This window comes from Triticum urartu, chromosome 2A (assembly GCF_056163025.1).
Source record: "Triticum urartu cultivar PI428250 chromosome 2A, HENAU_Tu73, whole genome shotgun sequence".
Lineage (NCBI taxonomy): Eukaryota > Viridiplantae > Streptophyta > Magnoliopsida > Poales > Poaceae > Triticum > Triticum urartu.
In genome coordinates, this window is record NC_141874.1 from 570,840,791 (window position 1) to 570,855,690 (window position 14,900).

Genomic DNA, 14,900 nt, shown 5'->3' on the forward strand with positions numbered 1-14,900 from the left:
GACTATTACTCATAATGATCCTATTGTTCCTACTTATTATGTTAAGAAACCACCTTTCCCTGTTAGGATAAAGGATCATGCTAAGTTTCAGCTGTGGTTCGTAAAAGAAATATTAAAACATATACACCTCCTGAGCAAGTTAAAGTTGAACCTAATATTGCTATTGTTAAAGATCTCTTGTCTGATAATATAGATGGGCATGTTATTTATTTCTGTAATGAAACTGCTAGAATTGCTAAACCTCGTGATACAGATAAACCTAGACCTGTGGTAGGCATGCCTGTTATTTCTGTTAAAATAGGAGATCATTGTTATCATGGCTTGTGTGATATGGGTGCTAGTGCAATACCTATTGACTTATACAAAGAAATTATGCATGACATTGCACCCGCTGAGTTAGAAGATATTGATGTCACAATTAAACTTGCTAATCGAGATACTATTTCACCAATGGGAATTGTTAGAGATGTTGAAGTCTTGTGTGGGAAAACTAAATATCCTGCTGATTTTCTTGTTCTTGGTTCCCCACAAGATAGTTTTTGTCCCATTATATTTGGTAGACCCTTCTTAAATACTGTTAATGCTACCATAGATTGCAAAAGGGATGTTGTTACTGTCGGTTTAGATGATATGACTCATGAATTTAATTTTTCTAAATTTAGTAGACAACACCGTGAAGAAGAATTACCTAGTAAGGATGAAATTATTGGTCTTGCTTCTATTGCCGTACCTCCTAGTGATCCTTTAGAACAATATTTGCTAGACCATGAAAATGATATGTTTATGAATGAAAGAAGGGAATTAGATGAAGTATTCTTTAAGCAGGAACCTATTCTGAAAAACAATTTACCTGTTGAAATCCTAGGGGATCCTCCTCCACCCAAGGGTGATCCCGTGTTTGAGCTTAAACCGTTACCTGATACTCTTAAATATGCTTATCTTGATGAGAAAAAGATATACCCTGTTATTATTAGTGCTAACCTTTCAGAACATTAAGAAGAGAGATTATTAAAAACTCTCAAGAAGCACCGTGCTGCTATTGGGTATACTCTTGATGATCTTAAGGGCATTAGTCCCACTCTATGTCAACATAAGATTAATTTGGAAGAAGATGCTAAACCAGTTCGTGATCATCAACGCTGTCTGAATCCTAAAATGAAAGAAGTGGTAAGAAATGAGATACTAAAGATTCTTGAGGCAGGTATAATTTATCCCGTTGCTGATAGTAAGTGGGTAAGTCATGTCCATTGTGTCCCTAAGAAGGGAGGTATTACTGTTGTTCCTAATGATAAAGATGAATTGATTCCTCAAAGAATTATTACTGGTTATAGGATGGTAATTGATTTCCGCAAATTAAATAAGGCTACTAAAAAAGATCATTACCCCTTACCTTTTATCGATCAAATGCTAGAAAGATTGTCTAAACATACACATTTTTGCTTTCTAGATGGTTATTCTGGTTTCTCTCAAATACCTGTGTCAGCCAAAGATCAATCAAAGACTACTTTTACATGCCCTTTCGGTACTTTTGCTTATAGACGTATGCCTTTTGGTTTATGTAATGCACCTGCTACCTTTCAAAGATGCATGATGGCTATATTCTCTGACTTTTGTGAAAAGATTTGTGAGGTTTTCATGGACGACTTTTTCCGTCTATGGATCTTCTTTTGATAATTGCTGGAGCAACCTTGATCGAGTTTTGCAGAGATGTGAAGAAACCCATCTTGTCTTGAATTGGGAAAAGTGCCACTTTATGGTTAATGAAGGTATTGTCTTGGGGCATAAAGTTTCTGAAAGAGGTATTGAAGTTGATAAATCCAAGGTTGATGCTATTGAAAAGATGCCATGTCCCAAGGACATTAAAGGTATAAGAAGTTTCCTTGGTCATGCCGGTTTTTATAGGAGGTTCATCAAGGACCTCTCAAAAATCTCCCAGCCTCTGACTAATTTATTACAAAAAGACATACCATTTGTCTTTGATGATGATTGTGTAGAAGCATTTGAAATACTTAAGAAAGCATTGATCTCTGCACCTATTGTTCAGCCACCTGATTGGAGTTTACCCTTTGAAATTATGTGCAATGCTAGTGATTATGCTGTAGGTGCTGTTCTAGGACAAATAGTTGATAAGAAACTAAATGTTATTATATATGCTAGTAAAACTCTAGACAATGCTCAAAGAAATTATGCTACTACTGAAAAAGAATTCTTAGCGGTTGTATTTGCTTGTGATAAGTTTAGACCTTATACTGTTGATTCTAAAGTAACTATTCACACCGATCATGCTGCTAATAAATATCTTATGGAAAAGAAAGATGCTAAACCTAGACTTATTAGATGGGTTCTCTTGCTACAAGAATTTGATTTACATATTGTTGATAGAAAAGGAGCTGAGAACCCCGTTGCAGACAACTTGTCTAGGTTAGAAAATGTGCTTGATGACCCACTACCTATTGATGATAGCTTTCCTGATGAGCAATTAAATGTCATAAATACTTCTCATACTGCTCCATGGTATGCTGATTATGCTAATTACATTGTTGCTTAGTTTATACCACCTAGTTTCACATACCAGCAAAAGAAAAAGTTCTTTTATGATTTGAGGCATTACTTTTGGGATGACCCACATCTTTATAAAGGAGTAGATGGTGTTATTAGATGTTGTGTACCTGAGCATGAACAGGAATAGATCCTACGCAAGTGTCACTCCAAAGCTTATGGAGGACACCATGCTGGAGATAGGACTGCACATAAGGTACTGCAATCTGATTTTTATTGGCCTACTCTCTTCAAGGATGCCCGTAAGTTTGTCTTATCTTGTGATGAATGTCAAAGAATTGGTAATATTAGTAGACGTCAAGAAATGGCTATGAATTATTCACTTGTTATTGAACCATTTGATGTTTGGGGCTTCGACTATATGGGGCCTTTTCCTTCCTCTAATGGTTATACACATATTTTAGTTGCTGTTGATTATGTTACTAAGTGGGTAGAAGCTATTCCAACTAGTAGTGCTGATCATAACACTTCTATTAAAATGCTTAAAGAAGTTATCTTTCCAAGGTTTGGAGTCCCTAGATATTTAATGACTGATGGTGGTTCACATTTTATTCATGGTGCTTTCCGTAAAATGCTTGCTAAATATGATGTTAATCATAGAATTGCATCTCCTTATCACCCTCAGTCTAGTGGTCAAGTATAATTGAGTAATAGAGAACTCAAATTAATTTTGCAAAAGACTGTTAATAGGTCCAGAAAGAATTGGTCCAAGAAACTTGATGATGCATTATGGGCCTATAGAACTGCATATAAAAATCCTATGGGTATGTCTCCGTATAAAATGGTCTATGGAAAAGCATGTCACTTACCTCTCGAACTAGAACACAAGGCTTATTGGGCTATTAAAGAACTTAATTATGATTTTAAACTTGCCGGTGAGAAGAGGTTATTTGATATTAGCTCACTTGATGAATGGAGAACCCAAGCCTACGAAAATGCCAAGTTGTTTAAAGAAAAAGTTAAAAGGTGGCATGATAAAAGAATACAAAAGCGTGAGTTTAACGTAGGTGATTATGTATTGCTATACAACTCTCGTTTAAGATTTTTTGCAGGAAAACTTCTCTCTAAATGGGAGGGTCCTTACGTTATCAAGGAGGTCTACCGTTCCGGTGCCATAAAAATCAACAACTTCGACGGCACAAATCCGAAGGTGGTGAACGGTCAAAAAATCAAATACTATATCTCAGGTAATCCCATAAATGTTGAAACCAATGTTATTGAAATCGTAACCCCGGAGGAATACATAAAGGACACTTTTCGGAACGTTTCAGACTCCGAAAAGGAATAGGTATGTGGTACGGTAAGTAAACCGACTCCAAAACAGTTTTTAAGGCAATATCTCTCCATTTTGGAATATTTAGAAAAATAAGCAGCAGTCCGGGAAGGACACGAGGGCTCCACGAGGGTGGAGAGCGCGCCCTACCCTACTGGGCACGCCCCCTACCTCGTGGGCACATCGTGTGCTCTCCGGACTCCGTTTTCGTACATGACATGTATTTTGGTCGGTAAAAATTCATTATATAATCTCCGGGGGTTTTGACTCCCGTATCATGCAAAAATCTCTTGTCTTTGTTTTGAGCTGTCCTACTGCGGACAAAGCAACATGTCGTCCCAGGATTCGGAAGGAGAAAGCTATGTGGCTGATTACCTCGTAGATCCTAAGGTTTATGGGGATGTGGAGCACTGTGGTTGGACTACGGAAGAAGAAGAGGACTATGAACCCAAGGGAAAGGAGGAGACAAGCTCAGATGAAGATGAAGTCCCACTACCTCAACCTGGGGACATGCATGTGGAGTTCAAAAAGTCAAGCCTCCCGGATAGGGTAAAGAAACCTAAGATTGAGTTTATCCCTTTCCGCCTCTTGCAGGAGAACAAGCAGGAACTATGCAAAAGGATACTGAGCTTGGAGCAGGAGATCGAGGACCTAAGGGACCAAAATTCTGTCCTCAAACACAAATTAAGGAAGAAGCCCACGCCATCAACAAAATCACCACCGTCTCCACCAACAAAGAAGAATTGAGTATCTGGTATGGGCACTCCACTTGGCAACTGCCAAGCTTGGGGGAGTGCCCCGGTATCGTATCACCATCACTTTTATCTTTACCATTTTTCTTAGTTCGATCCTTTTGGTAATATCCTGATCTAGTAGAATAAAAGTTCTTAGTATGATCTAGTTGTGAGTTTTGCTTTATTATCCTTCTATGTAATCAAGTCCGTGAGCTATATAATAAAGATTAGTGTTGAGTCAAGGGCTTGATTATTTTTGCCATGATCCCAAGTGAATAAAAGAAAAGAGAAAGAAATAAAAAGAAACAAAGAGATCATGTGACTCTTATGGAGAGTAATGAGCTCACATAGAAAGAGTATGATGAATAAAAGTTATTGAGGGTTGACAAACATAGTTTTGGTCATCGTTGCAATTAATAGGAAGTAATAAAGAAAGAGAGGTCTTCACATATAAATATACTATCTTGGACATCTTTTATGATTGTGAGCACTCATTAAAATATGACATGCTAAAGAGTTGACATTGGACAAGGAAGACAACATAATGGGTTATGTTTTCTTACATCTGAGATAAATTATATTGTCTTGAATCCTCCAACATGTTGAGCTTGCCTTTCTCCCTCATGCTAGCCAAATTCATTGCACCAAGTAGAAATACTACTTGTGCTTCCAAACACCCTTAAACCAGTTTTGCCACGAGAGTCCACCATACCTACCTATGGATTGAGTAAAATCCATCAAGTAAGTCGTCATCGGTGCAAGCAATAAAAATTGCTCTCTAAATATGTATGATTGATTGGTGTGATTGAAATAAGCTTTATACAATCATGTGATATGGAAGTAATAAAAGCGACAGACTGCATAATAAAGGTCCATATCACAAGTGGCAATATAAAGTGACGTTCTTTCGCATTAGGATTTTGTGCATCCAACCATAAAAGCGCATGACAACCTCTGCTTCCCTCTGCGAAGGGCCTATCTTTCACTTTCATCTCCTATACTGCAAAAGAGTCATGGTGATCTTCACCCTTCCTTTTTACATTTTATCCTTTGGCAAGCACAATATGTTGGAAAGATCCTGGTATATATGGCTAATTGGATGCGGGTTTTCATGAACTATTACTGTTGACATTACCCTTGAGGTAAAACATTGGGAGGCAAAACTATAAGCCCCTATCTTTCTCTATGTCCGATTAAAACTCCATACCCATAAGTATTGCGTGAGTGTCAGCAATTGTGAAAGACTATATGATAGTTGAGTATGTGGACTTGCTGAAAAGCTCTTATACATTGACTCTTTCCTATGTTATCATAAATTGCAATTGCTTGAATGACTGAGATTATAGTTTGTTAGTTCTCAATGAAGTTTACAATTCATATTTGATATTGTGATTGAATTATTACTCTAGCATAAGAAATCATAAGACAAGAATTATATAAGTTGTTGTTCTAAGAATGATCATGATGCCCTCATGTCCGTATTTTATTTTTATCGACACCTTCATCTCTAAACATGTGGACATATTTTTCGATTTTGGCTTTTCGCTTGAGGACAAGCGAGGTCTAAGCTTGGGGCAGTTGATACGTCCATTTTGCATCATGCTTTTATATCAATATTTATTGCATTATGGGCTGTTATTACACATTATGTCACAATACTTATGCCTATTCCCTCTTATTTTACAAGGTTTACATGAAGAGGGGGAATGCCGGCAGCTGGGATTCTGGCTGGAAAAGGAGCAAATATTAGAGACCTATTCTGCACAGCTCCAAAAGTCCTGAAACTTCACAGATGATGTTTTCCAAATATATAAAAAACATTGAGCGCAATAACTTCACCAGGGGGGCCACACCCTTCCCACGAGGGTGGGGGGCGCGCCCTACCCCCTAGGCGCGCCCCTACCTCGTGGGCCCCCTGGTGGCCCTCCGGTGACCATCTTCTGCTATATGGACTCTTTCGATGGGAAAATAATCATAAGCCATCTTCTCGGACAAAACTCCACCGCCACGAGGCGGAACCTTGGCGGAGCCAATCTAGGGTTCTGGCGGGGCTGTTCTGCCAAGGAAACTTCCCCCCCCCCCGGAGGGGGAAATCATCGCCATCGTCATCACCAACGCTCCTCTCATCGGGAGAGGGCAATCTCCATCAACATCTTCATCAACACCATCTCATCTCAAAACCCTAGTTCATCTCTTGTATCCAATTCTTGTCTCCAAGTCCGGGATTGGTGCTGGTTGGTTGCTAGTAGTGTTAATTACTCCTTGTAGTTGATGCTAGTTGGTTTAATTGGTGAAAGATCATATGTTCAGATCCTATATGCATATTAATACCCCTCTGATTATGAACATGTTTATGCTTTGTGAGTAGTTACTTTTGTTCCTGAGGGCATGGGAGAAGTCTTGCTATTAGTAGTCATGTGAATTTGGTATTCGTTTGATATTTTGATGAGATGTATGTTGTCTCTCCTCTAGTGGTGTTATGTGAACGTTGACTACATGACACTTCACCATTATTTGGTCCTAGAGGAAGGCATTGGGAAGTAATAAGTAGATGATGGGTTGCTAGAGTGACAGAAGCTTAAACCCTAGTTTATGCGTTGCTTCGTAAGGGGCTGATTTGGATCCATATGTTTCATGCTATGGTTAGGTTTACCTTAATACTTTTGTTGTATTTGCGGATGCTTGCAACAGAGGTTAATCAGAAGTGGGATGCTTGTCCAAGTAAGGGCAGCACCCAAGCACCGGTCCACCCACATACCAAATTATCAAAGTACCGAACGCGAATCATATGAGTGTGATGAAAACTAGCTTGACGATATTCCCATGTGTCCTCGGGAGCGCTTTACATCATATAAGAGTTTGTCCAGGCTTGTCCTTTGCTACAAAAGGATTGGGCCACCTTGCTGCACTTTATTTACTTTTGTTACTTGTTGCTCGTTACAAATTATCCTATCACAAAACTATCTGTTACCACTTATTTCAGTACTTGCAGAGAATACCTTGCTGGAATCCGCTTATCATTTCCTTCTGCTCCTCGTTGGGTTCGACACTCTTACTTATCGAAGGGACTACGATAGATCCCCTATACTTATGGGTCATCACGCCACACCCCTCCCGATCAACAGGACCCCCGTTTCGACCGTAGGAGGTCCGTTTCCTCCGTTTTGCGGTACGCCACACCCCTCCCGATCAACAGGACCCCCGTTTCGACCGTAGGAGGTCCGTTTCCTCTGTTTTGCGGTACGCTAGACCCCTCTTGATCAACAGGACCCCATTCCGAACATTGGAGGTCCGTTTCCTCCGTTGTGCGGTACGCTAGGCCTCATTTCCATCGCCTGTTCCGTCCAAGCCCTCCCGATGAACACGACCACACATTCCATTCTGACCCAGCCGGTTGGCTCCCACGCGTTCCGTTGCCTCCCGATGAACACGACGTATTCCGTTGCCTCCCCATGAACACGAGCATTTCATTACCTCCCGATGAACACAACGCATTCCGTTGCCTCCCCATGAACACGACGACGACGCTGTTTCTCCGTTCGGACCCAACCCTGTACACAAGCCCTAGCCGTACGTATGCGCGAGTAGGCGTTCGAGACCCCGCCCGTATGTACACATACATGGCCATATTTTCTTTCTTGCACCCTGGCCGCTATACGTACGTGTACATGCTACGTGCGCGCCTCTACTATGACACGTACGCTCCTCTACTACGACACGTGCGTGCATCTACATCCACCAGTATATATGTACGTACATGTTCGTGACCAGAATGACAACGCTATGTACGCTTCGACCAGGTGGGTCCTGACTGTCAGGCACTTCCTTTCCTGCGAAGATGTAGCTGGTGGATCCCAGAAGTCAGGGGGCGAATCGTTTTTTTTGACGGGCGCACTTCCTTGCGCGCGAAGATGTAGCTGGTGGGTCCCAACAGTCAGGGGCAAACATTTTTTCACGAAATACGGTGGCCCGTCCGATGGGTCCCCGCTGTCAGGTGGAGGAATAATTATTTTGCACGTAATAAGGAGGCACTTCCTTGCTGCGGCCGTGGACTCAGCTGTCAGGCTCTCCACGTACAGTCCACGTCCAATGGAAGCCGTTCCTTGACCATGTTGACCACGCCGCGCCGAGAGCACCAGGGCGGTGGACGACGATGAGGCCTAGGAAGGGGACGACGCGGAGCCGGGGAGGACGCGACAGTGGATGCCCATGCGTAGATGAGTACGAGGGTTCACTGGTTCGCTGCGGTGTGAGGCTTCCGTCGCCGCAGAATAACAGGGGGTGTGGGTGAGTAGAGGGATGGCCTGGCCAACGGTGGGAGTAGTAGGGGGCGGTGAGGCCTCCGCCGCATCGCAGCCGACCACGGGAGGCAGGAGCACGAGGCACGACCGACGCTTGTTTGGGCGACTGGAGCAAGAAGACCAGAGGTTGAAGAAGCACTACGACCGTTGGATGGACATCGTACGGTCACTGGAGCTAGAATCGTGCATATTGACTAAGTTGACAAAGCCCTCCGTCCCCGTCAACTTAGTAGGCCCACAAGTCAGCCTGCCACTATACTAGGTCCCAGCTAACAGGGGGAGTATTCATTTTTTTTGTGCGTAATAAGGAGGCACTTCCTTGCGTGTGAAGATATAGCTGTGGGTCCGAGCTGTCAGCGGCGGTAACATTTTTTTCGTGAAATACAGAGGCCCTTTCGGTGGGTCCCTGATGTCAGGTGGAGGAATCATTATTTTGCGCCTAATAAGGAGGCATTTTCTTGCGTGCGGCCGTGGACCCAGCTGTTGGCCTCTCCACGTACAGTCCACTTCAGATGCATGTCGGCCGTTGACCACGTTGACCAGGCCGCACCGAGAGCACCAGGGCGGTGGACGACGGCGAGGCCTAGGAAGGGAACGACACGGAGGCAGGAAAGACTCGGCAGTTGTTTCCCACGCGGAGGGGAGTACGACTATACGAGGGTTTACTGGTTCGTCTGCCGTCGCCGGAGAATAACAACAGGTGTGGGTGAGTAGAGGGATGGCAAGGCCAGCGATGGGAGTACGGTGGGGCGGTGAGGCCTGCGCGGCAGCAGAGACGGCCGCGGGGAGGAGGGAGCATGCACTCCCACCGGCGCTTGTTTGAGCGGCTGGAGCAGGAAGAGCAGAGATTGAAGAAGCACGGTGGCCGTTTGATGGCCATCCAACAGTCATTGCTTGTGCGTCAACCTTTTTTTAGGAAAGCCTCAAATCTGTGGAAAACAACATACAACACATCTGCCATTATTTCTAATAATTTACAGCCCATTTGCTAATTCTTAAGGTTTCTTTGGAGCCCATATTCTTTTTGTTAGCATTACAGCCCATATTGTGGCCACGGTTAAAAAATTATACGAAATTTTGCATATTTCGGTGCGGTCCGAACTGTTTTTAATCCCGAAATTTCGACTCACATTCAAACTTATTTTAAAAATAAATGTATATCAATATAAAATCCAACAAATTCTCCACGCATAAAAATTAATGTAATTTAAAATCTCAAAATGAAAAAAATATATTTGAAACTAATTGCCGGTTTGATGTGTTTTAAAAATGTAGAGCCCATTTCTCATTACTGATAGGCCATTTTCTCGGCCAGCCAAATGAAGCTCTCCTCGTCTTGAAAGATTTGCAGCCCAATAGGCCTGACAAAGTGACTTACTTGGCAAATCACAAAAAACTGGGCTGTGGCCGTGGACCCAGCTGTCAGTCCATTTGTTTTTTTAGTCCATTTGGTGGGTTGGGTGAAACAATGATGTAGCATCTATGCAGCCCGTTTAAATCCCATTTGCATTTTTCTTGAAATCCGCAGACTTGCTGGGCTGGTTGAAAATATCATGTTGGGCTAGACGAAGAAATGTTATAAAAACATAAACACATGATTGCACGTCAGTAAAATCTTTGCAAGCTTATGTACGCAATCACTATGAGTTAACTTGCCAAGTTATATATAAACAATTATTATTATTATTTTGTAAGAACTTTCAACTTACGAAATAAAATATCATTTTAATTTGATGAGTTAATAGTATGTGGGGTATTATTATTTTTTAGGCTAGACGTGGGATAGTTGAGTTGGTTCTAGGGGAAAGTACTGGGAGAAAACTCAGTTTACATCGAAAAAGAAAGCGTGAGAAAATTCAGAGACCTGCTGGGTCCACCTGAGGAGGGGAATATGTTGGGAGGAAGGAGATTCAGAGCACGGCAGCCGAGTGAACTAGTTTTTTTAGGACAAGTGAACTAGTTTACATACATAAGCAAATAGCCACTAAAAAGCAATCAAGTTAATGGGTTCTTAAAAGAAATATTTCGGGCAAACACAGATAATTACGACACATAGGCTAATGCATGAAACACTCAGATGATAAAGGTGCTTATAAACAGATAAAGTACAACATCTAGACCTTCCTGGCACGCTTGATCATGACGCTGCGGCTGTCCGTGTACTCGTCGGTTACGGGAAGCATACACACCCTCATGTGCAAGATCTGCCTGTACATGTCGTAGCATGCGTATGCGTCCTTGGCCGCGTAGGTTATGTAGTCTAGATTCAGAGGTACCTCCCACGCGTTCAGGTCGTCTTCTTTCGTGTTGGCGTATCAGGGGTCGATGATGGTCTCAGCGAGGTCAACCACGGAGTCCTTCTCCTACCCGTTGCTGATGATCTTGTATTGCTTTTGGATGTCGACAAGCTTGTTGCACCAGATGGCCGAATCGTCGCGTTCTTCCTTCTCTCCACCGTAGCGAAGGTGCAGTCAGCGCTGCCGATGAAACGGGCGAATGCTCCAGAACCTGGTGTAGCCATAGGACTGAGGCGAGGCAGAGCTTCACCGAGTCCGTATCGTTGGTGTACATCACATTAAACTTGGTTCAGCCATAGGACTGAACGGCGAACTCAAAGGGGAACTCCTTGCTGAAGTCCATATCCAGCAGGCTCACCCCTCGGATCGCCATTGGAGTCTCTTCGAGTGAACGAGTGTCTAGGCGGCGGCAGCAGTTCGTTTTTCAGCTCTTGGGGAACTGGATTCAACAGTAAGCTGAGTGTGTGCAGGCGACAACAGTTACTACCCCTCCCTCGTCCGCTGCACGCCTGGCAGAAGATGCACCCTCGGCCACACGTCGGTTCACGAGCGGGTCTGTATTGGTACTGTAATAACAGGAGTTAGTGGTCACTTTACTTAAATTTAATTAGCTTTAATAGAAATTTATACTTAAAACAAGCAATGCATTCTCTCATTCTATCAGTGCCACAGGATCAACACGCACAACAATTAGAATTGTTATTCTCAGGACGCACATGATCAACACATTTGTCGCACTTTCACAAAGATAATACTACCAAGTTTGAACTGTTTGTTATGGTTGTTGTCCTCTGCATCATCATGCCGTGTTTCCCAGCTTGCAAGATTCAGAACCAACAAATAAGATCCAAATAATAAGTACAAAAAAGATGCCTACACATCTCATTGATTCCCAGCTTGCAAGATTCAGAACCAACAAATAAGATCCAAATAATAAGTACAACAAAGATGCCTACACATCTCATTGATTCCCAGCTTGCAAGATTCAGAACCAACAAATAAGATTCAAATAATAAGTACAACAAAGATGCCTACACATCTCACTAATTCCCAGCTTGCAAGATTCAAAACCAACCCATTAGAGCCTCTTGATAAAGTGAATATCAGGATTAAATCCATCTTGGCTAGCCATGTCATACAATCGAAGAACTTGGCGAATGCTCTTGACCGTCACAACATCTGTAGTTGAGTATTCCTATTTGCACAACATGTTTGCACAACACAAACAAGGAGACAGGAGAGCATGATTTCGCTTTAATAGCGGCCTCCTTTAACTCAACCTCCAGCTCTACTTGGATGAGGTCTGCCTGGAGTTCCATGGTTCAATTCATGCGCCTTTTTCTGCAGTTCACCTGAAATGAAGCAAAGATTGCATCATTCAGCTAGCAAGAAGTACTTGCTCTTGTGAGCTGGCAGGTTCTTCTTTAGTAGTTGCACTAAAATTGAGGAACATTAAGGTTGGCTGTCTGGCTCATGTAAGGTGCAACTATAATTTTCTTATCCTTTTGTGCAGTTCCACTAAAATAAAGTGCCATTTTGGTGACAGTGATGGATCCATCTCGCAAAGGCTAATAAAATGTTGCACGAGATTACCAACAGAACTTGACGGAGATTTTGGAAACTCCAATCACCACTTTGTGCAGTTCCACCAAAATTGAGAGATGTTCCCCAACTGCACAAGACACTCATTCCAAAAAAGTGTTTTGTGCAGTTCATCAAAAGGTCACAATAGCAACAAGGTGAAATGGATATCCCTATCTGCACAAAAAGATAGAAAGTAAACAGTTGCTGGTCAATAAGAATATACGAAACATATACAAAATGAAAAGAAGCATCTTAATTATGTTCATGGCAATCACGCAAGGAAAGTAGAAATTTTAAAATGTTGGCAATGCTTCATGTTACCAGAAGCATTACGATCAACAATGAGATTCCTCAAATATGGGATTACTTTAATGGTGGTATTGCTTGTTTACCAGACACAGTAAATCAACAATAGCTAAAGAGTTGATTTAAGGGCATGGGACCGTGGGGACACTAGGACACTCAGCAGCGTAAAGGAGCAACTTACTTATCATACTGGGGAAAACAGCAGGAGTGCCATTGTACTATGTGAGAGCAGCAAATCTAATCCTGGAGACCTTGTACTATGTGAGGGCAGCAAATCTAATCCTGGAGACCTTTTACTATGTGAGAGCAGCAAATCTAATCTTGGAGACCTTTTACTACGTGAGGGCAGCAAATCTAATCCTGGAGACCTTTTACTATGTGAGGGCAGCAAATCTAATCCTGAGACCTTTTACTATGTGAGGGCAGCAAATCTAATCTTGGTGACCTTTTACTATGTGATGGCAGCAAATCTAATCCTGGACATACTCTGTTGGCTTGTCCACCAGTCGCCACTTTCTATCCTTTTTTCAACCAATAATAGATCTGTTCCTTATCCAGTTTGTACTGCGTTTTCCCATTATTTCCCTTTTCAATCAAGAGACCGGTTGGGTATCCGGTCTCTACTACTTTCACCATATTATTTCCTCTTTGAATCAAGTCCTAGATTCATGCTACAACTTTCCCCCTTTCTTCGTTGTTTGAACAAAGCCCTAGATTCGAATGCATGAAGTAGCTTTACCTCTAATAATACTAAAAATTTAGGTGGCTTTGGAGGAGCTGATGGGAGTAGAAAAAGATGCACATGCAGACACGTGGGGAGCTGGGGCAGTAGAGCAAGGCCGCTTTTGAAGAACTTATACCTGAGGGTCATCGGGATGTCGGCGGCGGCAGGTCGATCTGCGGACAATACGGCAGGGAGGAAGAAGGGCCGGAGGACCTCTCGAGCCAGCCATGTGTCGGAGAGAACGGCATGGGTAGATGATCGGGTCCCTCCAGCAGCTGTGGGTTTCCTCCCTCGGCGGCGATGACCGCGTGAACGATGCACCTTTTAGTCCTCTACACACACCGGCCGAAGGGATCTGTCTGGATCTGTGACCAGCGGTGAGCAGAGAGAAAAAGTCGCTACCGCTGTCTTGTTTATATCTGGAGAGGATGAGAGAATGAAGAGAGCAACCCTAGTAAAGCAAGCGCTCAGGCCCGTGCATCCATATATAGTGGAGTGATTATCTTTTTTCTCTCCACAACAAGCGTTTCAATTTGTGTACGTGGCATTAAAGAAAAGAAACTCTCTATTTAAGGTGACTACTGTACGGCTCATACTTACTACTAGTAGTACTAAAGTATTGTTCACTTGTGCTCCCCGCCCCTCCATTCATTGAACAACCCCATGGGTGAATAAACATACAGTAAGTACTATATTTATATAGAATGAACAAGCTCGAACTATTTTCGCGTAGTTCAAAGTTGAGGGCGGGGCTTTTCCCGGGCAGTATGCGCGGCAGTTTTCAGGTAGGGCCAGAAGACTATTTTAATTTTTTGTAAAAACTTCGAGACGGCCACATAGCATGGAGCCGACCCCAACGATTTTAAGCTTACAGGCATGGTACACGCTATCCTAGACTACTCTACACATGAAACTACCACACGAGCGTTCGGGCTGCGCTTGGCTCTTCACCTCTTCGGGAAGTCGAACAATGATGGAATACTACTGCACTGGAGGAGCACTACAGTACGCTTCTGGCCATCTGACACCGATTGAACTGCTGCATGTCCACCGCGTGCGGGAAGGAGAGTGTGTAGCGAAAGCTTCTCCTAGTCTTGCCAGCCACCACTCTCATGGGCGAGG